This window comes from Tenrec ecaudatus, assembly GCF_050624435.1.
Source record: "Tenrec ecaudatus isolate mTenEca1 chromosome 10 unlocalized genomic scaffold, mTenEca1.hap1 SUPER_10_unloc_1, whole genome shotgun sequence".
Taxonomy (NCBI): domain Eukaryota; kingdom Metazoa; phylum Chordata; class Mammalia; order Afrosoricida; family Tenrecidae; genus Tenrec; species Tenrec ecaudatus.
The window spans coordinates 2,742,213-2,764,300 of record NW_027457623.1 but is presented as its reverse complement, the minus strand read 5'-3'; the positions used below and the strand labels follow the sequence as shown (position 1 = coordinate 2,764,300).

At 46.4% G+C, this 22,088-nt stretch overlaps 1 long non-coding RNA gene across 1 annotated transcript; it reads left to right on the top strand.

Annotated features, from left to right (window-relative positions):
- Positions 1–1,539: 1,539 nt before the first annotated feature.
- LOC142435923 (uncharacterized) lies at positions 1,540–9,110 on the top strand. The gene is made up of 3 exons (XR_012781673.1): positions 1,540–1,745; positions 2,906–8,614; positions 8,742–9,110. It is a non-coding gene; the product is annotated as an uncharacterized LOC142435923 (long non-coding RNA).
- The last annotated feature ends 12,978 nt before the right edge of the window (positions 9,111–22,088 follow it).

Below are 22,088 nucleotides of genomic sequence, written 5' to 3'. Positions count from 1 at the left end.
TGAAGCAAGCCCCAAACCTTCCCCCATGCACAGAAATTAACTGAAGAGGGGTTAAAACCTGAAAGTAAACCTCCGGGCTATCATAATCAATTTTTCGATGACCTCATCGGTCAGAAATCATTGTAGGAACGCCAAAGCGTTCTTGTGTTCAACGTCTACATACATAGCAGGTGCTCCAGTAAAGGGGAATCTTGGTGGAGCTGGCTCATCCATTCCTGAAGAGAGTAGAGCACCACGTTGGCCCATCACAGAGCTCAGGTGTAGAATCTTCCTCACTGTCATCCTTTATCTCAGCAGTGTCAGTGTTGGATTATGAATTTCCCAAAGAACCAGTATCGCTCAATTCTGTGCACAATGCTGACTCACTCTCGCTGTTATTTCACTGGTCTAAAAACCCATTTAGGTTAAAATGACACTTTTTTGATGCCATGACCTAAAATTTTTAGTGAGAAAATGTTCCTAATGACATTACTTGGGTCTTCCTCTAATCCTGATGCCATGTTCTTTTTCACATAGGCCAGCTTCTTGTATAAATTGCTCAGCATACAGATGGAATAAAAACAGTGAAAGGATACAACCCTGATGCACACCTTTTCTGGTTTTAAACCATGCAGTATCACCTTGTCCTGTTCACAGTCTCACCTGGTTCTATCTCTTGGCCTTTGTATAAGCTCCATATGAGTACAATGAAGTGTTGTGCAATGCCCATTCTTTTCCATGGTATCCCCAAGATCCACCTCCTTCCACTCGTGGTTTCCAGAACGTGGGGTTGGGACAAAGCCTGGATAGTCTCATGGCAAGACCAGATCAGGAATGGAGCTGAGCCGGGAGCAGCTTTATTTGCTTGCTCCAGGGAAAGTCTGCCAGGGGCTTTCTACAAATGATAAAGGTGAATCCCTCTCTCGTTACCCACTGATCATCTCTGAGCCTCTTGCTCTCATATCCCTTGCACAGACCTCTACCATTAGATGGACAATTAGGTAACGTTTGAACACTTTTCTGATGCTGAGCCTGGGGAGCAACTAATAGCTGAGTAAATATTGATTGAAAGATGGTGAGTGGAAGAAAATAGCTTTGCCAGGTCCAGGTTGTGATGGAGATGAGAGTGTTACCAAATCCTGCTGTCCCCATGGTGGGTTTGCTGTATTGTGCCCAGTCCTGAAAGTCTGAGCCAGGGGTTTTAACATGGCCCCTTTCAAAACATATAGGTGGAATTCTTGGACCATGAGCTGTCCTTAGAGTGTGGCTTTACCAAGGTGATGTCCGCCCTGGAACGAAACAACCCAAGAACCTAGATCTTTGTGAAGGTGTTGGTAAGGGATGCCGCGGAAATCATAAACTTGACTGAAAGCAAAGGAAACTTTGCCTTCATGTGTCTGCAGCTGGACGAAGTGGTGCTGGAGCACACCCTCCTTTGCGATTCTTCTTGTTCTTTTTATGAGCTGCTCCCTGGCCTGTGCAGTCCCGTAAATCTGGAAACTCTTTGCTGGTGGGGGCAATTGTTATATCCTCCCCCCAGATCCAGATGTCTTGTCCATGGTCAGTGCGCAATCCTTGTTAGCCAGAGGAGTGGGGCATCTAAAGGCAGGCAGGGGTCACATACTTTTTTTCTACACTTTCTAGAAAGACCAGAGCTAAACATCTTGCAGCCCTTTTCATGTCCTCTTTCTTTTCTGTATTTATTTTCCAGGAAAGAGGAGAAGAAACGCGACAGCATCTACTGACAGCAAGTCAAATGCCATCGTGTGTGTTCAGAGGGCAGGCTGGTTCTCATTTGCCTAACTCATCAGTCCCATCGTGCCATGTCCATGTTAGATTGTTTAGGGAAACAGATGACATATGTTATGATGCTAAATAAGCTGAAACAGTGCCAGGATGGAGGCAGAAGGGGTTTATTTGTTTGTTTTTAAATGAAGCATGGCTTTCTAGTGACTTATTGTGGTGGGGAAGGGGGGCACCGAGGGCAACAAGACATGGTTGTGACAGTGGTCTGGGAATTGAGACAAATCATTGCTTCTGCAGCAGAGATGAGCTGCCTCTGACCTGTCAGTTACTTGAAGGGAGACTCTGCATTTGGTCAGACAAGTCTTAGTTGGAGATGGTACCAGCTTTCCTCCTGAGCCTCTGTGGTTCCCTTTGGACTACACAGGCCCGAATCGCTTTTAGCTGAGCAACAGCAAATGGCAACACAGACTTGCCATATTGCTCTTTTGCGTACACTCTTTAAAAATCGTACTAAATATACATGCATCAAAACATTCGTCACTTCCACGCTCTACAAGATTATAACTAAGTGGCATTCTGCATGTTGTTCATATTATCATCCTTACCCATTCCAAAATTATGTCATCACCCTTATGGAAGCTCAGTATCGTCTCAGGGATGGCACTTCCCCTCCAGGCCCTACTGGGTTAGGCTGGGTTGACTAGAGAAATAAATCCAAGGACACTCATATAGGTATAAGAAAGACTCCACCTCACTTATTTGTCCAATTGACATGGCATTATGTAACAACCATACTTACCTTCCTACCTATCCCTGGAAACAATTGGGATATGTTTGTCTCTATTCATTTTCCTAGCCTAGATATTTCTTGTAAGTGGAATTAAGCAAAATGTGTCCTTTTTGAAGCTGATTTATTTCACTCAGCATAATGCTTATGAGGTTCATTCCTCTTGTAGCCTGTGTCAAGAGTTCATTTCTCTTTATGGCTGAGTAGTAGTCCATTGTATATACCATAGGCAACATGTTTGACTTATCCATTCACCTATTGATGGGTATTTAGACCGTTGACACGTTTGCGAGATTGGGAATAATGTTGCAAGGGCCATCTGTGTATTTGTATCTATTTATGCGCTTGCTTTTAATTGCTTATATCCTTCATTTCCTTTTCTTTCCTTGTTAGACTCAGTATGATCCCCTTCTGCCCATCCTCTAGCCTCACAACCTCTGTGTCTGATGTGCCAGGATCTCACCAGGAGCCTTAACACCAAGATTCTGAGCCCTGACTGACCATTCTGATCATCCAGGGAATTGAATATTCCGGAGCACACAGAAGATGAAGTTATCAAAACTCCTTAGGCATAACCGAACAACTGGAGGGAGTGCTTTATTGGGCTTGGGGGCTGGGGATTATAGTTGTGAAGGACACCAAGGACAATTGTCATTACCTAGACTGTAAAGACTATGGTCGACATCCACGCTGGTGAGTAGCAGCTGGATCTCAGAAGCTCACAAGTGGCCATCTAGGTGGCAAGTATTGTCACCCTCACTCTGGAGGAAAGAGTGGTGAGTGGACCACATGAACATTAGACTTCATGACTCTGAGCACAGAATAACTAGATGATCTCCAACTATCAATTCCAACTTCTTTGAAAGGGATCACATCAAAAGGTCCTAGATAGTGAAGCAAAATTCACAGTCATAAAAGAGACCAGGCTTATTGGCTGGATAGGGACTAACAGAACCTCTGAAATGATGGTCCTTATTCACTAAGTTTGAAAATGAACTCCTACCTGTGGTTCAATATTCAGCCAAATAATAGATTGGTCTATAATGGGAGCAATTACACAAGTGAGGCACACAAACCTGAAAACAGCAAACCATTTGATCTCAAAAGGGCAGTATTAATCCAAGGCCCAAGTTCAGAAGGGTAGGAAGAGAGGAGGAAGGGAAACAGAAGACATAAGTAGGGAGTGGAATAAGTCATGTTATATTGTGGAGATTGCAATAAGTGGCATAAAACACAATGTGTATGAATTGTTGAATAAAAAACTGATGATCTTGGTAAACCTTCACCCAATTCACAATAAAAACTTATGAGAGAGAAAAAAATCCAAGCACCTAGGCTGCATTCCAGACCAATAATATCGGACTCAGTGGAGATGGGACAAAGATGTCTTTTGGACAGCTCTCTGGCAATCCCAATGAGCACACAGGCTGATACCCACCATCTGGAAACTATGGGGTAGCTGCTTCTCCGGTAATGCCTCGGGGGAGCGCTTGGGTCCGTCAAAGAATGCGGGATGATGAAGGGGCAAAGGTCATCAAACCTCACCCACAGCTTTACACTGGGGGGCTGCTCTCTGAGGAATGTGGGAAGGGTCCACTTGCATGCTGTCTCTGTGCAGCAGATCCAACAGACTCAACACCTTTCCAAAGCTGGCAAGAAAGTCCGAGAGACTAGATGTGGGCACCACGCTGTGAGTTTCCCAGAAGGCACGAGACAGATTGAGAGCAGTCACGGGAACACAGACTCCTCCGGAAATGCTGCCATGCGCAGAACATGCATCTCTAATTTCATTTCACACTGACTCAAGCATTCAGTCCTTTTTACGAAAACCCAGCTTCTCATTACAGTAACCGGTTTAAAATGACAATCTTCTGTTGAGCAAGTCTAAGAAATGACCTTCCTTTATTTTACATGGTATAAAAATTCAGTTTCCTAGGCCAATGGGCTCTAGGGACAGGTGTTTTTATGTACTAGACATGGCTTTCAAAGTTCTTCAATTGCCTAAATTAATAACGACTTTTTTCCTTTGGCTTTTCTAAGGGACACATTAATTTCAATCTTTTTCTAAGGAAGTGAATCTCTAGCTATCTCATTGGGATAACTTTCTGCCTTCAGAGTAGAATTTGAAATAATCTGCAAGGTTACCCCTTCCCCACCCTGCCCCAGCAGCCCAGCCTCTTTCTTCCTTCCGGCCTCCAGCCACCGGGGTTTGGTTGGGAAAGGAGATGCAGAAGGGTGTCTCTGGATTTTTCTATCTAAAGGTTGGCCACAACCCCCAGTAGACCAAATGTAATTCATTATGGGGGGTTTTGGTTTTACTACTTTAAGAGTTATCCTTAGGGAAATTACAAACAAACAGAAATAGGAAGACTTTATATTTTATTAAGGGATGTACTGCTCAGTCTCATTATATTTTAAAAGACAAAGTATAAAAAAAAATCTGGCTCCGTTTAAAATGTCCTGACTAGCAGAACTTAAAATACACAAATCTTAACATGAAAGTCTAGATGAATAAATAAAATAAACAACGAAACAGCTTTCTCAGGAAAAGCCATAATAAAGAGCTCGACTACTTTTTGAGCTGTTTAAGATGCTCGTGTTAAAGGGAAAAGAGTATCATTGTTGACTTTGAAATGTAGAACCATTTGCTTAATTCAGTGATGCTAAAATGGGCAGTTTGGCTGAAGAAAGAAATTGGCTTGTAGCATTTGATGAGCAATTTCTTCTTTTGAATATAGAAATGACCAGGGATGCGGACACGCTTTTTATTCTTTTGAGGACCCTCTAACCAAGAAATCTTTTAAATGATCATTACACAGTGAATGCCTGGAGGCTCTGGAAACTATTATTTTGACATTATTATAAGCTCAAAATGATTCACCAATGCAAAAGAAGAAGAGAAAAAGCAATTAAATACTAAGCTGTAAACGCTGGAAGCTTTTCTGTGCTGAAAATAATTGAACAGAGTTTTTTCTTTTTTTAAGTAATAGTGTCCAAAGAGATTCAATGATCTTATTGCTTATGGATTTGGAGCTTAACTATATTCCTTATTTTAAATTTGATATTAGAATAGCAAGATTATAGACCATGATACAGTGTGACTTGGAGAAGTATCATTTCATTAAATTATCAAGTTAAGGCTCAAGGAGCCTGGTGGAATGTGTGTGACCATGAGGCCGGCCAGTTGGAATCCGCTAGTGGCTCACAGAGAAAGATGCGGTTCTCAGCTCCTGTAAAGATTTAGAACTTCGGGAACCCACAGGTATAGTTCTACGTTGTCCTTTCAGGGGTCCTCAAACTTTTTAAACAGCAGGCCAGTTCATTGTCCCTCAAACCCGCTGGAGGGCCGGATGATAGTTTAAAAATAAAACTATGCACAAATGCCTATGCGCACTGCACATACCTAATTTGAAGTTAAAAAAAACGGGGCAAAAACACCCGGCGTGCTGAATAAATGTCCTCTGAGGGCCATGCGGCCCGCAGGCCATAGTTTGAGGACCCCCTAGATTGATATAAGTCCGAATTGACTTGATAGTGTTAGGTTTCTGGGGTGGTTGACCTCAGTTCTTGCTTAGCAACGCTGAAAGAATTCATATGGCAGAAGCAGTTTTGTAAATCCAAGTGAATGTTATGGAAGAAAGTTTCAGGTATCGCAGTCCCCAAAAGTCCCCAGTATCTCCGGAAAGCACGCCGGGCTGCATGGCAGGGGTGGGGAAAGTTTGCAGCTGAATATGGCGGTTTCATGGGAGGAATACCTGAGCAGGAGTGCAGAACCAGCTGAGGAGCCACGGCAGGAACCCCCAAGGGCCTCACCCTCCACTTGCAGAGCACGTGAACAAGGGAGGGTGACAAGGAGCCCAGGCCTACTTCTATCACCTCCCAACACCACTGGAGGACATTGGTCGATCGTATTGGTTGATTTCGGTGCACTTTTGTGAAGTCCTATTCTGTATGACCAGGTGGACCTTCCACCTGGGTCTACATGACTTGGGTCAGAGCATGCTCAGTTCTGAATTTTGCCATAGGTGTCTAATGAGTGTGCCTGATGTATTTCCAACCCCTTTGTTGTGGCCTGGACAGCTCAATTTCGTTTAGTGCTGGCATTTGGGAAGACAAGCCCTAATCTAGCAACCTGTCAATAGCAGTAAGTGAATGGAATTACAACTCAACTCATAGCCATAAATTCAATTCGGACTCATAGTGACCCGAGAGGACAGGGCAGAATTTCCCCCTCAGGATTTCTGGGGCTGGAATTCTTTACAGGAATAAAAGTCTCTTTTTTTCTCCCTCCCAATGGCTCCAAAGGACTGACCTTGCAAGGAAATGTCCAGCGGGTGCCAGCAGGCTCCTTCATTGAAAATCTCTGCTAGTTTCTGAAGCGGGAGGGAAATTTTGAGGAGGCCGTCTGCGGCAGAGTTAACTCCCCATTAAAGCCAATGAGCTTTTCCACATCTCTCAAAAAACAAACAAAAAAACCTAAAGTGACTACTTCAGATTAATATGCTGTAGGTAGAACCACCTCCCACTCACCAAACCAAACCAATCAACCAACCAAACAAACAAACAAACAAACAAAAAAAAAACCCAAATCCTGTTGCCTTCAAGTCAGTTCTGACTCATGCTCACCCCTTGTGGTACAGAGTACAATTGTTGCATGAGGTTGGCTAGGCTGTACCCTTTATGAAAACAGATGACTCCTTCCTTTTGTGGTACAGCTAGGTGGTTTGAACTGATAACCTTTATATAAGCAGCCCTATCCAGCGATCTATGTCAACTAAAGTGTCAAAGCATGTAAAGACTGATCCACAACCCCCACTTCTCTCTTCCTCTTCTGTGATGACCTGGAATCCACCTTTTGATCTGGTGGCACCATATTTGTGAAGCAGCCCGAATCACTGACGGACGGTGTGCAGGACAAACACCCTGTAGAATTGCCCTTCCAGTGTCAGAATTTGCATGAACAAGAATAAACTTCTAGATTTTAAGCCACTGAGGTTCCAGGGGTAGCTTCTTTCTGCAGAACAGACTAGGCTATCCTGCCTGATCATCTCTTCACAGGGTTTTTGTGGAGAGCTACTGGAGCAGCTCGATCCAGGGGAGCTGCCAAAGCAGATACCTACACTTTATCTGGGATTGTAGGTTGTAGTACCAAAGTTTTTATTTGCCCGGGAGGCACTGAGTAAATTTTTTTTCTTCTGAAAACAGGACAATATGTAAGTAAGTTTGGAGACATATGTAGCTGGAGCTGAAAGTCCTCTTACCTTGCAGTTTTCTTTGGTAGAGATAGACTTGTTCTTAATGAAACCCATGACAGTCAGTGTCACAAATGACTTCTGAGGAGAGGCCAAACAGCTAAGTCAAGGCCAGCCTACCATTCTCTTAAATGCTGTCTCATGCTCTCATCTGCTCTGACGTGTCTGCTCAGGGGCATGTGGCAGCCACTAGGCGGGCCTTACCATTGGCACTGAAAATCATTGTAGGGGATATTAGAGGATTTACATCAAGAAGACCTGACTTCCTGGCCATTGCTCGGGGGCCACAGTTCCCAAGACAATCAGTGTCAAGGGCAAAACAAAATAAAACATGACGAGGGCTCTGGGGCTGGGTTGAGCTGGATATGTAACCAAAGCCCCTTTCTACCAGAATCTTCCCAAGAGGAGATTGCTCTTTTCCATAGCTAAACAATTTTGTTTAACACACGTTCTGCTGAGGAACCTTCTGGGAAGCAGAAGAAAATAAATCTGCCTTCCTTTGAATTAAGCTGGGTTGGGTCCAAGCCCTGTGTAGTGTCTATTCTTCTCATAACATCTAAAGGAGTCTGATTTCACCATTCTTAGCTATTAAAAAAAAAGTTCCAGGCACAATAATTCAATTTAAAATTACACACCAGGAGTAGTTCATATTTAATACACTTTATACAGGTATTACAGGTACAAGGGACATACTTGTTAACTGCCAGGTTGCTGGCTTGAACCAACCAGCTACTCCACAGGAGGTACTGTGTTTCTGTGAAGATTTACAGCTTGGAAGCCCACTGGGAGAGCTCTCCTCTGGCTTGAGTCTGAAGGTGCTTGACAGCAGTAGCCTTTTGTTTTTATAGAGGTAAAAAGCTTTCTTTCTTTTTTTTTTTTGGTATAAAGCTTTTTAGAACAACAAAAACAATTCCTTTTGGAAGTAAGCCAGAGCTAAAACCACAAGTTACATGCTTTACTTTTTTTCTGTCCTGCAGCTGGCAGCCACCCTTTCATCGATTGTGCACACCAGCATGGTGGTGAAGTGGTGAACTCTGCGCTCTCATTCCCCTGGCTTCACACTCGGTCTCCTCACTCATCGTGTGGCTTCACCCAACGCACGGAGCCTCCTGCAGGCTCCTCTCCCAGCGTGTGTAAAAGTGCGAAGGAGACAGACTTCCTCAGAGCTGTGCTTTAGAGAGAATCCTCCTCACATACTCAGCACCGCCTTGAATAGGGCAGCACTGCATACATGACAGCTACTTGATGATTGTTGATGGTGGTGGTGGTGTGTTTGTACGGATAAAAAAAGAGCCCTGAATGGTTATGTAACAAGTAAGGGAATAAATAGATCTTCCTTCATCCACCTTCATCTTTCATTGTTCTATCACTCTCTGATTGCAATATTAGAGGCTAAAATGGGCAGAATTCCCACCTCTGAACAAAGTTTGTGCACATGGGTGTGCATGCTTGTGTGTCCATGTGAGTGGGCTTGTACAATGTGTGTGCACGTGTGTGTGCACATGTGCACTGGAGCCTGGCAGCAGCAGGGGAGGCGCCTGTCTCTGTTCAGCAGTATCTGACGGCTGCTGCAGGTGTAATGAGAAGTGATTGATGATCTGTTCAGGGAGCTCCTGGGGTGGACTCAGGGAAGGAGCAGCAAAGAAGACATACTCATCTCCCCTGTATTTAGATGAGGTGACGGAGGTGGGTGGTAGAGGAGCAGCTACTCAGTAATGAGATCACAGGGGAAAGGCCTTGGATGAGGTGCCAGACAGCCCTGCTTTCCCAGAGAGGGTGGGGACTGGGAATGAGGCTGCATCCTGCCTAATCAGTTACAGTTGCTCTGTCACTCTGGGGAGGGAGGCAGATGAGGCAGGGAGCTTCCGGAATCTCTCATCTCCAGTCCTTCTAGGTGGATGTGGGAGCGTGTGAGGACGGCCACACTGGAGGGTCAGGGTTGATCGCCTTGCAGTGTGGAGCCCAGCCTGGACCTGCGTTGTGAAGGGTGACTAAGGAGCTCTGGGGGCAGGGTTCTGGGTGGGGGCTTTGTCTACTAAGACCCACAGCCGCGCCCTGTGTCGCAATGTTGGCATGCAATGTGCAAAGACTTGAGACAACGTGAAATGGACCATCCACTTCACTTGGAAAGACAGGAGGGCTGAAAATCAGATTGGGGGATCTGATCTCGTTTGCTGCACAGTTGTGAGAGGAGATATTCCTGGCTTCTCTCATGTTGGGAACCGGACATAATCAGCCTGACAAAACCAAGGCCATATTGCCTGCCCAGCAGGGCTAAAGCCACGTCACCTCAACCTTATCTCTACCCTGACACACACCAGATGGCCCACCCTTGTCTGCTCCAGCACCGGACATTCCAACTGCAGACTTGCGGCCGCCTGCCCTGTGTGCTCTACACCCCCGCCCTTCCTTTTTTTTATCTCCCCTTTGAACTCCCTTGTTTGCCTCACCCTTTATAGAGAGGCTTGTGTAGCAATAAACTCAGACCTTGACAAGAATCTGCTTGGTCTCGCTCCTCTCTCTCGCCCGTTTCTCTTTCAGGCTGGGTCCTCCTTGGAACCCCTCGAATAACTGAGTCCCTCTGGCATGAAGGAGGTGATACGAATGCATTGATAGCCTAGTATCTGTCAGCTGGGAGCCACAACATAGTGAGAGCCCTTATTAATCATTTGGAGATTAGCTGAGGGGTGGGAGAAGCCAGGCATGAGGCTTTCCAGGGCTGCTCAGCATGCACAGGAGTCCTTTCCTGGGTTGGACAGAGGTGCTGCCATCTGAAAGCTCAGATAGAGCAGTTGGAAAATTAACTGACCTGGTACAAGATCTATTTACATATATCAAAAGATCCTGGGTAATAACATCTCATGTTTGTGCAGCATGCCACATTTGTCAAAGGGCTTTCTCATTTACTGTCTTACTTGGTCCTCAAACTAAGAGGCCTTTGGGCAGCTATTGCTGTTTAATTTTGGGCGTGGTAACAGCTTTGGGTATAGTACTGGGCTTGGAATCAGGCTGTGCAACCCACAGCAGGTCACTTAGCTGCTCTGGATTGGCTTTCTTCCTCTACGAAGGTCAGCGCTTGGACTAGACCATTTTCCCAGTGGCAGCTCTGCTGACATTTTGGCCAACATCCTTCTTGTGGGGCTGTGTTGTTCCCTGCACCAGGATGCAAAGCGAGCATCCCTGGTCTCAGCCCACTAGATGGCAGTGGGACTCCCTTCTTCAGAATGTCTCCAGGCATGGCCAAATGTCCCCAGCAGAGCATGCTGCTGGGCTGGCGCACGGCAGGATGATGCACTCAATGAGTTGGATTTTAAGTTTTCAGGTACTTTACATGTCTGCACAGGGAGACTACATCAACAATTACCCAGCAGTCAATGGGTCATCACTGACCCTCTCTATAATTCCAACTGAGATCATGAAGCACCGACTGAGTTTCTGAGCTTAGCACCCTGCATGGCACAAGTTGTTTAGCACTCAGCTACAAACTAAAAGGTTGGCAGTTCAAACCTATCCAGAGGCCTCTTAAACAAAATCCTGGTGGTCTGCTTCAGAAGAGTTGGAGCCATGAACACCCCATGGAGTGAAGAGATATAAACATGAATGTGGATGTGACTCTAGGTATAGCTAGAACCATGGAATCAACTACATCATGGAATCAACTTCAACTCCTGGCCTCCTTGTGTGTCCAAGAAGAACTGTGCTCCCCAGGGTCTTGAAAGGCTGCTTGGTCTGAAGTAGATTTGCAGGCCCTTCTTTCTACGTGCCGCTGGGTGGCCTCAACCTTCCAAGCATGCTATTAAAAGCCAATCCGTCACCTGTGTGCATCACTGAAGACACACGGACACAGGGAGCAATGCCCTGGCTGGGGCACTGGAACAGCGCTGGCATGCAGTGAGTGCTGCCCAGTTAGCGAACAGGTCTTCCCTTGGTACTTTCTCAGGTCTGTGTGAAGCTTTCTAAGCATCCAGAGTTCTCGGCCTGATTCTGCTGCCAACTTGCAGTGTGACTTCGAGCTAGTCTCTTGCCCTCTCTGGGCTTGATAACAAAAGCAGGGCAGGCCAGCCACAAATATCGTGTGGCTAGCAGGGGAAAGCAGTTGAGGACACAATTGCAGATGGAGTTCATCCTTTGGACTCATCGCCCCTCCTCCCTAACACCCCCCCCCCCCACTACACACACACACCTTTTCAACTGCACCAGATGGGTTTTAACTTTCCGGCACCAGAAAAGCAGACCTTGAGTTTTTTCCTTTATGGAATGTAGGCCACCCCTGCTTATGTGTCACATTCAGTCCTCGTTCTTCTCCCTACTCTTGTCCCTCCTCCAGTCTTCAACAAGTGACTGCAGGGCGGTTTCCCAGCAGGGCTGTGCTCAAAGATTCATAATGCTGGGTTTTCCTTTAGTTCTCCACAGTCTGGGGCTTGGGACAATCCAGGCATTACCTTATCAACTGCTCATTTTAGGGGGGAAGGACGGGGGCACTGGAAACACCACATGGGGCCCAATCCTTCTCTGCACGCATGTGAGGGGTTTCCAGGAGCTCGAATTTCAACTTAAGTGATTTATTTTTTGTTGTTTAATCGCGTGCCTGTCATCTGCTGGACATTTCTTCTACAGTGTTTTGTTGTTGTTAACCCCATTTCTAAGATCAGAGATAGAAGGGTCAGGCACAATAGGCAGTTAAATTGACTCAATCTGGGCTGTGAACCTGCTTCTGTCTGGTTCCTCATAGCCCTCAGTCATTTTAATGGAGGTGTTGTGAAGGGTGTGGGTTCAGCAGCCACACACTGCCTCATCTCGCCTCCTCGTTGAGAGGCTGTGTACCCTTATGTGAGTTGTTTAATCTCCTACCAAGCTTGTGAGAGCACTACTTTTATTAGCTTCAATTTACCGAGGCTGTGAGAGGTCAGGGGAGCGAAGGCTTACAGATTGCCTGGCATATAATATGCTAATGATAGTCAAGATATATAACTAAGCATGTCTCTGTTCTTGGTTCTGTCAGTACCTGGTGTGTCCACAAAGGAGAAACCTGGTTTCCTGCTATTTTGAGCATCTAGTGTGAATGGCAGGAGATAAGTCACATGCTAATGAACCCTTGTGGTGTATTGGTTAAGCACCCTGGGGCCCGGCTATCAAAAGATATAGTGTCCAGGGTCTTAAAGACTGGAAGATAAACAAGGGGCCATCTAGCTAAGAAACAACAAAGCCCACATGGAAAAAGCACACCAGCCTACCCCAACATGATCGCTGAAGACAAAGCGGGTGCATAAGCAAATGTGGGCATGTTTTCTTGATGTGCACTCACCCTTTACATAAAACTCTCTCTTATACATACGCGTTTCTGTGGATTTGTTTCGCTAAGGCACCCAGACTAACATAAGCAGCATGGAACGCATTTAAGAAGCCTAGACAAGGGCAGGGCAGGATATTTGGAGGGACTGGATCCAGAATTAGAGAGGAAGGGGTGCTGGAGGTGAAACGGGCTGCTAGCTCCCTGTCCCAAGGAGGACAATGAGACTGCTGGCTCCCATGAAGATTTACAGTCTTGAAAACTCCATATAGGGTCACTGTGGTTGGAATCCACTGGACGGCAGTGGCCTTTTGGGATTGAAGGTGGAAGCCACCAACGGCTTCCTGCCATTGAGCCAAGGAGCCTCCGGAGAGTGTGGGAACTTCTGGAATACAGCGAACAACCTCTGCACATCTGCTTTTCGTGCTGCCCAAGTCATGCATTGACATTTTTCCAAAAGTGAACCATCACAGCTGCTCTCTCAGGAAGCTGGGGGCTGAGCCCGCTGGTTCCACTCCGTCAGCATTTCTGGTCCGGGTACCTGCCCTCTGCCCCGGCACAGGCAATGGGCTTTTGGAAGCAGTGCTCCCTGGGTAGTGGGTGTGATTTGGCTCCTCTGGCCTAACATGATGAATGCTGAGAGGGGGTGGATACTAGGGGGTTAAGCTCCCTGACCTTTCCCTAGCCCAGGGGAAAACTTACTATTTAAAGTAAGTTTTAGACAGAATCTTTAGAAAGATAAATTGTTTACTTAATGTACACAATTACTCCCCAACACATCTGTTTTGTGTCTGCTCAACTCAACCTCATAGGCTATGGATGACCTTGAGCAAGTTTTTAAAGTCACAATGGGTTTCTACCAGGATTGAGAGTTCAGCTCTCTCAACTCTCCAACTGGTTATTAGCACCATAGTCTCATTTCTATTTATGGATTTACTTTGTTTGAGGGAAAAAAGACTCCCAATTCAACTATATTTTATTAGGAACTCCTTTGCTATGTTTTACACAAGAAAAAGGCACAAACCGCTGTTCTGGATGAAGGAGAGCATCCGCATGAGGCCCCAATGGTGTCGGAAGGACCCACAGCCACAGTTACTTAAATAAAATGACACCCATTCTGTCCTGCTGACTCTGACTCATAGTGACTCTGTGTAGGGATCCTGAAGTTGCTACCTTTACAGGAAGCAATAACCTCATCTTTCTCCTGTGGAATGACTAGTGGCTTTGAACCAGCGACCTTGCTGTTAATAGTCCAACACTATCCAGCATCACCACCTGAGCTCCTGAAAGCTTAAATGAGACATGGAAAACAAACACCTTTGTCACAAAACTGTCCCTGAAGACGGATCAATTCATGGAGTTGCGGGAGGGCCTGTGAGAGCATGAGCGGGACCTTCATTGGGATGTGCACACGACCGTATATCGCTGAGTCTGGCCCGGGGAGTGGACGCAAGCACACTGCCTGATGGACAAGCTTTCTACTGCCAGTCAGCAGTAGGAAGGAACTCAATGGTGGCTGAATGTGTGGCCCCTCAAAATGGATTTAGGGTCTCCACATAGACTCTCACTGTGAGCCACAGCCTATTGCTCAAAATTTAAGCTCAAATATGACTTAAATGCCTAACATTCTGTTTCCTTAAACTAGAGTACTGCCAGGATCAACTAGAGGCCTGGATGACCTATTAGGTCTGAACAACGATCTCAAATCACTTCACATGATCCATTCCACCAGTCATGTCACCAGTCGCGCCTCCTCACTTACCCATTCCAGAGACTGTGCCTGTATAACCTATCGACTAACACATTCCCACATGTCGTGATTATGAAACCAACCATCATGCTGGAATAAGGACCAATCACGATGTAAGGGGCAGGGTCAGTGGGAAAGCAAGATAGGGGCTGAGGGGAGCCAAGAGGGTCCCATCACTCAATCCCTAAACCTGATCTAATGTCACTAGACTGGGGTCTTCCTCACATCTCAAGGGCACCCGATTCATGATTGAAGTGAATTGTGTTTATTCAATCTTTGTTCTGCTTGCCGTCCTGCTATGCTGCCTCCTCTTCTTGCTTTATGTTGTGGTGACAAATGGCTTGAGAGGGATTTGACATAGGGAGAAAGCCCACCCACATCAACTGTCACCAGAAGCAGACACTAAGTTCATTTCTCTCACCTCACAGAACTATGCACATCAGACACTGGTAGAGCTGCCCGGAAGGGGAACCCTTAGTGCAGTGGTTCTCACCCTGTGGGTTGCGACCCCTTTGGGAGTCATATGACCCTTTCACAGGGCTCGTCCAATTCATAACTGTAGCAAAATTACAGTGATGAAGTAGCAAGAAAATCATTTAATGGTCAGGGGGTCACCACAACAAGAGGACCTATATTAGGAAGGTTGAGAACCACTGCCTGAGTGTGCTTAGGACTTTGCTGCCCTCAGGGTCACCAGACATTCCTGAAGGCAGAGTCACTGCAGGAAGCCCTTCTGGGAAATGCCCTGAAGCCAGGTCTCAACCAACTCCATCCACCCTCACCCTCCTAGATCCTAATCATAGGCCGCTTGGAAATGCTCTCTGCCACTTCAAAGACTGTAAGTCCATGGGAGCAGAAAGCCTCCTCTTTCTCCCTTGGAGTGGTGGCTGGTGAGTTCAAACTGCTCACCTTCTGGCTAACAAAACCCACAGACCAGCTCCCCCTGAGCTCAGTTTGGTTTGCCGCACAGCACACATTGTTGGGAACCTTCTGAAGTAGCTGTGCCATGTGCAGGTTGGGGGATTTCGCACAAGATGCAGAATTCCACCCTCTTTTGGCAAAAATAATTTTTGCAATAGCCTTGTATTCTCTTCTGGATCTGAGTAGCAGCTACTCTCATGCAGTCCTAGCACATACATGCATGCACAGTCCTCCCAACTCCCTAAGGTCTTATGCCGAGTCTGCTCCATGCTTTCCTGTGTCCTATGTGGCGCTGTAGGCACCCAAGGCATGGGCTCTGCAGCCTGGGTTCAAATCTCTCCTTTCCACTTCCTCACTGTGTGGTCATAGGCTCATGACTTTATCATCCTGTGCCACTGATTTTTCATCTGTAAAATGAGGCAAGAATAGAGTCCACACATAGGCTTGTTAAGTGAAATAATTGAATTATTATATACAAAAAGCTTAGAACATTGCTCGGCATCTTGCAAATACTGTTAGGTAGCTTAGCATAGGGACTGGGTCATCCATTACATATGCTCAGGTTCAAACTTCCGGCCAGGAAGGGGTGGTACACCTAGGTGGGTGTTACATCTGGATTGGCCCATCTGGGCCAGGTGAATTCAATCCAGCCAATGGGGTTGACCAGGACCATCAACCATGCCTCCCTATGGAGGAATTGAAAAGGCAGGATCTTGACCTCTCCGATGTCTCCCTTCACCCACTTTTCTGTTGTCCGTCCCCCAGGGAGGAGGTCACATGTAGATACTTGTAATCGGTTCCCTCTTTCCAATCCACCCTCCCGCTACCCTCCCAATATCACCACTCACAAATTATCAAGGTTTCTTGAGGGATGGGGGAGCGGGGAGGAAGGGGTAAAAATGAGGACTTGATTGATGCCAAGGGCTTATGTGGAGGCAAATGTTTTGAGAATAATGAGGGCAGTGAGTGTACAATGTGCTTTACACAATTGATGTATGTATGGATTGTGATAAGAATTGTATGAGCCCCTAATAAAACGATTTCAAAAAAAAAGAAAAGAAAGAAAAGGCAGGATCCTGGAGCCCACGTAGTGACTTTCTCTCCAGCAGCTTCTAGGCAAGCTGTGCAGGGGTGAGGGGCCCTGAGGTGCCTGTGTAAACCTGAAACTTCTTCTCTCAAAAAACTCACTTGGATCACAATCCAGGCTGCGGAGTGAATTCGTTCTCTCGCGAAGCCAAGGACTGAGGTATATTTCTCCCACGAGAGATCTAACAATAGTATCTCTTATTATATCATTAGGAGCCCTGGTGGTGTAGTGGACTATGCATTAACCTGCTAATCGCAAGGTCAAGGGTTTGAACTGACTAGCCCGTCCGTGGGAGAAATATGAGGTTGTCTATTTCTGTAAGGCAATGGTTCTCAACCTTCTGAATGCCGCCACCCTTTAATACAGTTCATGTTGTGGTCACCTGCAACCATAAAATTATTTTCATTGCTACTTTATAACTGTAATTTTGCTATCGTTATGAATTGGATGACCCCTGTTAAAGGGTTATTTGATCCCCAAAGGGGTCGCGACCCACAGGTTGCGACCCCTGCTGTAAGGATTTAAAGTCTCAAAACCCCAAAGGGGCAGATCTTTGTCCTATTGGGAGTCAATAAAATGGTAGTTAGGTTTTTTTCTGCATCAGTATCAGATTCTGGTGGCAATCTCAGTCATCCTGCATTGTGGTCTGGTTTGAACTCCGGAAATGACTGCCCTGGTTTGAGGTGAGGGCCACGGTGCTTCAGTGGTAGACCTCTCATCGACTTTCACCGGGAAGACCCGGGTTTGATTTGCAGCCAATGTGCCCCAGACTGTCAGTGAAGGTTTGTGTGTTGCTATGACACTGAGCAGGCTTCAGTGGTGTTTCCAGACTGAAACAGAATAATGAAGAAAGACCTGATCATCCCCATCCACACATTGACCTATGGCCCACCACTGTTGGCTTCCTCTCCCAGTCCTGGTGGTAGCACAGATAGGCACAGTTTGCTCCACTGCCCATGAGGTGCCCATGAGAGGCTGACGCGACAACCACAGTCAAGATCAACAGCTTAAACTCCATTCTGGGTCTATGGAAACAAGAACAACCTTCTGAATTGAGGTTGCATTGCTATTTGGGACTGGGAGGATGCCTTTGTGATATGGATTGCACTCTGGATCCCAAGGGGGACTTTTAAACACAGCCACATAGCAGCTCCGGAAATTGCCATAGTGAGAAGGCAGGTTTAAAAAAATTAAAAAAAAGCTTTTACTGGCTTGCTCAAAGGAGGCTGCGGGTAGATTGGGGGGTGGAAAACTCCTCTGGAAATGGAAAATTTTTTATCCTTACATATGCATCATTTCTTCTGGTCCTGAAAGAAAACACAAAGCAGAGGAGAGGAGGAAACGGAGACTGGCAGTCATCTTGTTGGTATTCCCACAGCACCCCCTCCTTAAGCGCTTGCTGCCATCTCATCCAACTCCACTCAGTGTATTTTCACCCGGCAGTGATGCAGAAATGTCTGCGTACTCCAGTTTTATTGTAGTCTGGCAGCGTTTATGGCTTTGACGTTCAACTGAGCATGGCAGGACGTCTAGAAGCAATTATAACCAGCACCTGCTCTGTCTGTGCGATGGGCAGGCAGTGACGGATTCCCAGCCTCCGGAACACTAGTGTTCCCTCCCAGCTCAGGATAATGACGGTGACACTCGGCCCCCTTGTTGTCTGGGGAGCTCAAGGAGCTCTCCTCTGAAACCTCAACTTATGGGCATTTCTTTGAGTGAAGACATCAAATTAGTGACTGGAAAGGAAGGCGTAGGAGATGATTATTGGCCACAAGACAAGCCTTAATCGCCTCCAGAGAGCATGTCTCCTAAGTGCCAAGTGTGGAGAGGGAGGAAACAATTGATCACAAATGGAATAGACTCTGAGTCTCGCCACACAATGTGTGTGTGTGGTCACTGAGGCGGCAACATTATGACTGGGGATGGATACGGTTTGTGCAGCCGTGATTGCCATCCAGAATGTGGCATGCTATTGTGAAAAATGATTTTTTATTCTGAGCAAATCTCTGCTTCCACTTGCTTTAATGCTTCGCCGGAGAGCAGGGGACTCTGGGAGGGGTGGGGGGCGCACAGGGCTGGGCTGACCTCAGGAACTCATGTGTAAAGGGCTTTTTCTCACTTGGAAGCAGGCTGTTCTTTCTGGTAAAGCTTGTTTGTGAACCTTGCCACATCTGCGTCCGAAGAGGGAACTGAAGGTGACAAATGCCATGAGGAGCCCCGGGCACATCTTGTTTCATTTGAATCCCAGTTTTACCTTTCTGGGTTCTGAAGCATCAGATGGGTGCCAAACGCTTCCACGGACAACTAAAGCTGAACAAGGTGGAGGCAGATGAAGAGCAACGGGAGGTTGGTGTTTGGGAGACTGAATACTTGGGCTTCCTAGGCCAGTCCAGTTGGTGGTTAGAGCCCTATTTCAGATTCCACTGTAATCTCCTAGTGTCCAAGGACCAAGTGGCTCCTAAGTCCAGAATTTCTGTTGCATGTGTCACCAAGGAGGAGTTGGGCTAAAATGCATTGAAGAATAAAGCAGGAGCTTGGCTTATGAATCCACTCTCTGATTCTGAAATTTCAAAGGCTCCGTGCACAGACATTTCAACACTGAAAGCACAGCAGGGAAAACCAAAGACTTGGGCTTCCTCCTTGTCCCTCTTTTCGGGCTTTTACGGTTTTCCAAGGCGCCTCCCTGAGCCGAGTGTTGTATAGGTCAGGTTTAAAGATGTCCTAGTTCCGAGGGACTTGCTGTTCTGCTTTCTTTTTCAGGGAGACCTGGTTTCTTGTCTTGTGGCCAAACACAGAGCACAGATGTCTGTGGGCCTCCTCCCTTTCCCCTGACCTTTGCTCTCTTCTCTGGATACACTACTGACCTGTTCTCCCTTACAAGATCTGAACTGCTCACAAACTTCGATGAATTCTCATCCTAGCAAGAAGCATCTGAGCATCTTATTAGAGCCTGTATGAGTTCTGTTCTGGATGCTTATTTGTGCAACTTCAGGGTCTGGCATGGAAACATTCCATGTCCACAGACCCGCACAAATAATATAAACTCCAACAGTAGTTTAAGGTTTAAGGTGGTAACAGGGAACGCTGGGGCCTGTGGCTCCTGGTGAACCTCACAGGCTGTCTAAAGGGGCTACTTCCATCTCAATGTAACCATACAGGAATGTAGACCTGTTAGGTAGCAAGACAAGGGGTTGTTCCTCTCCATGCTTAGGGGGCCCCCTATAGGAGGTTGGAAGCCAATGCAGGCTAAAGGGCATGCACCAATTCAAGGCCAAGCCAGGAGAGCTTAATTGACGCCTCACAGCTGAAAGCCCTTAAAAGGCTGGAACCTTCCCTTCAGCTGCTTCTCTGCCTTCCGCTCAGCAGGGCTGGGTGTGCAGTGTCATGAGGGTGCCCGTGTTCAGTTTACTGTAACGCCGGAACCTTCTTCTCTCCTGTATATAAACCCACTCGGATCAGCAACCAGGCTTTGGTGTGAATTTCTTTCTAGTGTGTAGCCAAGGACCGAGACATTTCCCACCCGAGAAACCTACAGACCCAGACTTACAATAAACCCATATGTGTGTGTGTGTGTGTGTGTGTGTGTGTGTGTGTGATATACACACACACACACACACACACATATATGGCAAGAGGTGAACAGGTCTAGCCAGCAATGGTGAAGAGGGCCCTGGGATTGAGATTGAGAACGATTCTGAAGTAGAATCCATAACCCTTAGAAATGTATTGGCCTGCTATACCAATCCAATTACCCTCAACCTTCTTCAAAGAATTGGAAAAACTGACCACCAACTTCATATGGAGAGGGAAGAAACCCAGAATTAGCAGAGAACTCCTCAAGAAGAAGGACACAATTGGAGGACTCGCCCTACCTGATTTCAATGCCTACTACACAGCTACAGTGGTCAAAACAGCATGGTACTGGCACAATGATAGACACTCAGACCAGTGGAAAAGAATAGAAAGCCCAGGAGTAAAATCATCAGCATACAGACAACTGATCTTCGACAAGGGTCCCAAAAATGTCAAGTGGGAAGCAGATGCCCTCTTTAATAAGTGGTGCTGGAAACAATGGATATCCACATGTAGAAATTTGAAATAAGACGTCTACCTCACCCCATGCACAAGAATACACTCAAGGTGGATCACAGATCTAGAAGTCAAACCCCAAACCATCAGGACCATTAAGGAGGGAATCGGGACTAATCTCAGAGTACTGGCCCAGGGAGCACATAGGCTCACTGCAACAGGGAAGGGGACACACACAGGTGAATTGGAAATCGACAAATGGGATCTAATAAGAATAAAATGCATGTGCACCTCGAAAGACTTTGCCAAGAGGGTGACAAGGCAACCCACAGACTGGGAGAAGATTTTTAGTAATGACACATCAGACAAAGGGCTCATTACTAAAATCTACAACACCATCGTGACCTGCAAAAAGAGGAAAACAGTTAACCCCCTAAGGAAGTGGGCAAAAGAAATGAGAAGAACTTTCACTAGAGAGGAGATCAATATGGCCAATAAACATATGAGAAAGTGCTCGAAGTCCCTTGCCATAAGAGAAATGCAAATCAAAACAACCATGAGATACCACCTAACACCCCTGAGGCTAGCCCAGATCAGTAAATCAGAGAGCAACAAGTGTTGGAGGGGCTGTGGTGAAGTAGGAACCCTCCTCCACTGCTGGTGGTCGTGTACATTTGTACAGCCACTGTGGAAAGCAATCTGGCGATACCTAAAGAAAATGGAAATTGATCTACCTCATGACCCAGCCATCCCTCTACTGGGCATATACCCGGTTGAAGCAGCAAATAAAACACGACCAGTCATATGCGCTCCAATGTTTATTGCGGCACAATTCACAATGGCAAAGACTTTGAAACAGCCTAAGTTTCCATCGACAGACGAGTGGATTAGCAAACTTTGGCACATACACACAATGGAGTATTATGCAGCACTGAAAAGCACCGATGAGCACATGAAACACGTTATTTCATGGGAAGAGCTGGAAGGAATTATGTTAAGCGAGGTAAGCCAGACCCAAAGGGACAGGTACAACATGAGTCCCCTGAGGTAAGTACAATCAGCATGACAGAAATAGAAGAATAAACATCCATCCCACAATAAACGGCAGGAAGCATAGATAGTTGGAGGGAGGACAGGCCACACCTAGGGAGGTACATAAGAGCCCAGCATAAAGAAGGGGTAGTGGGGTAGGGAGAGGGAGAACCGGGAGGGGGAGAATCCGAATGGATGGTATGGGGGGGGCAGGG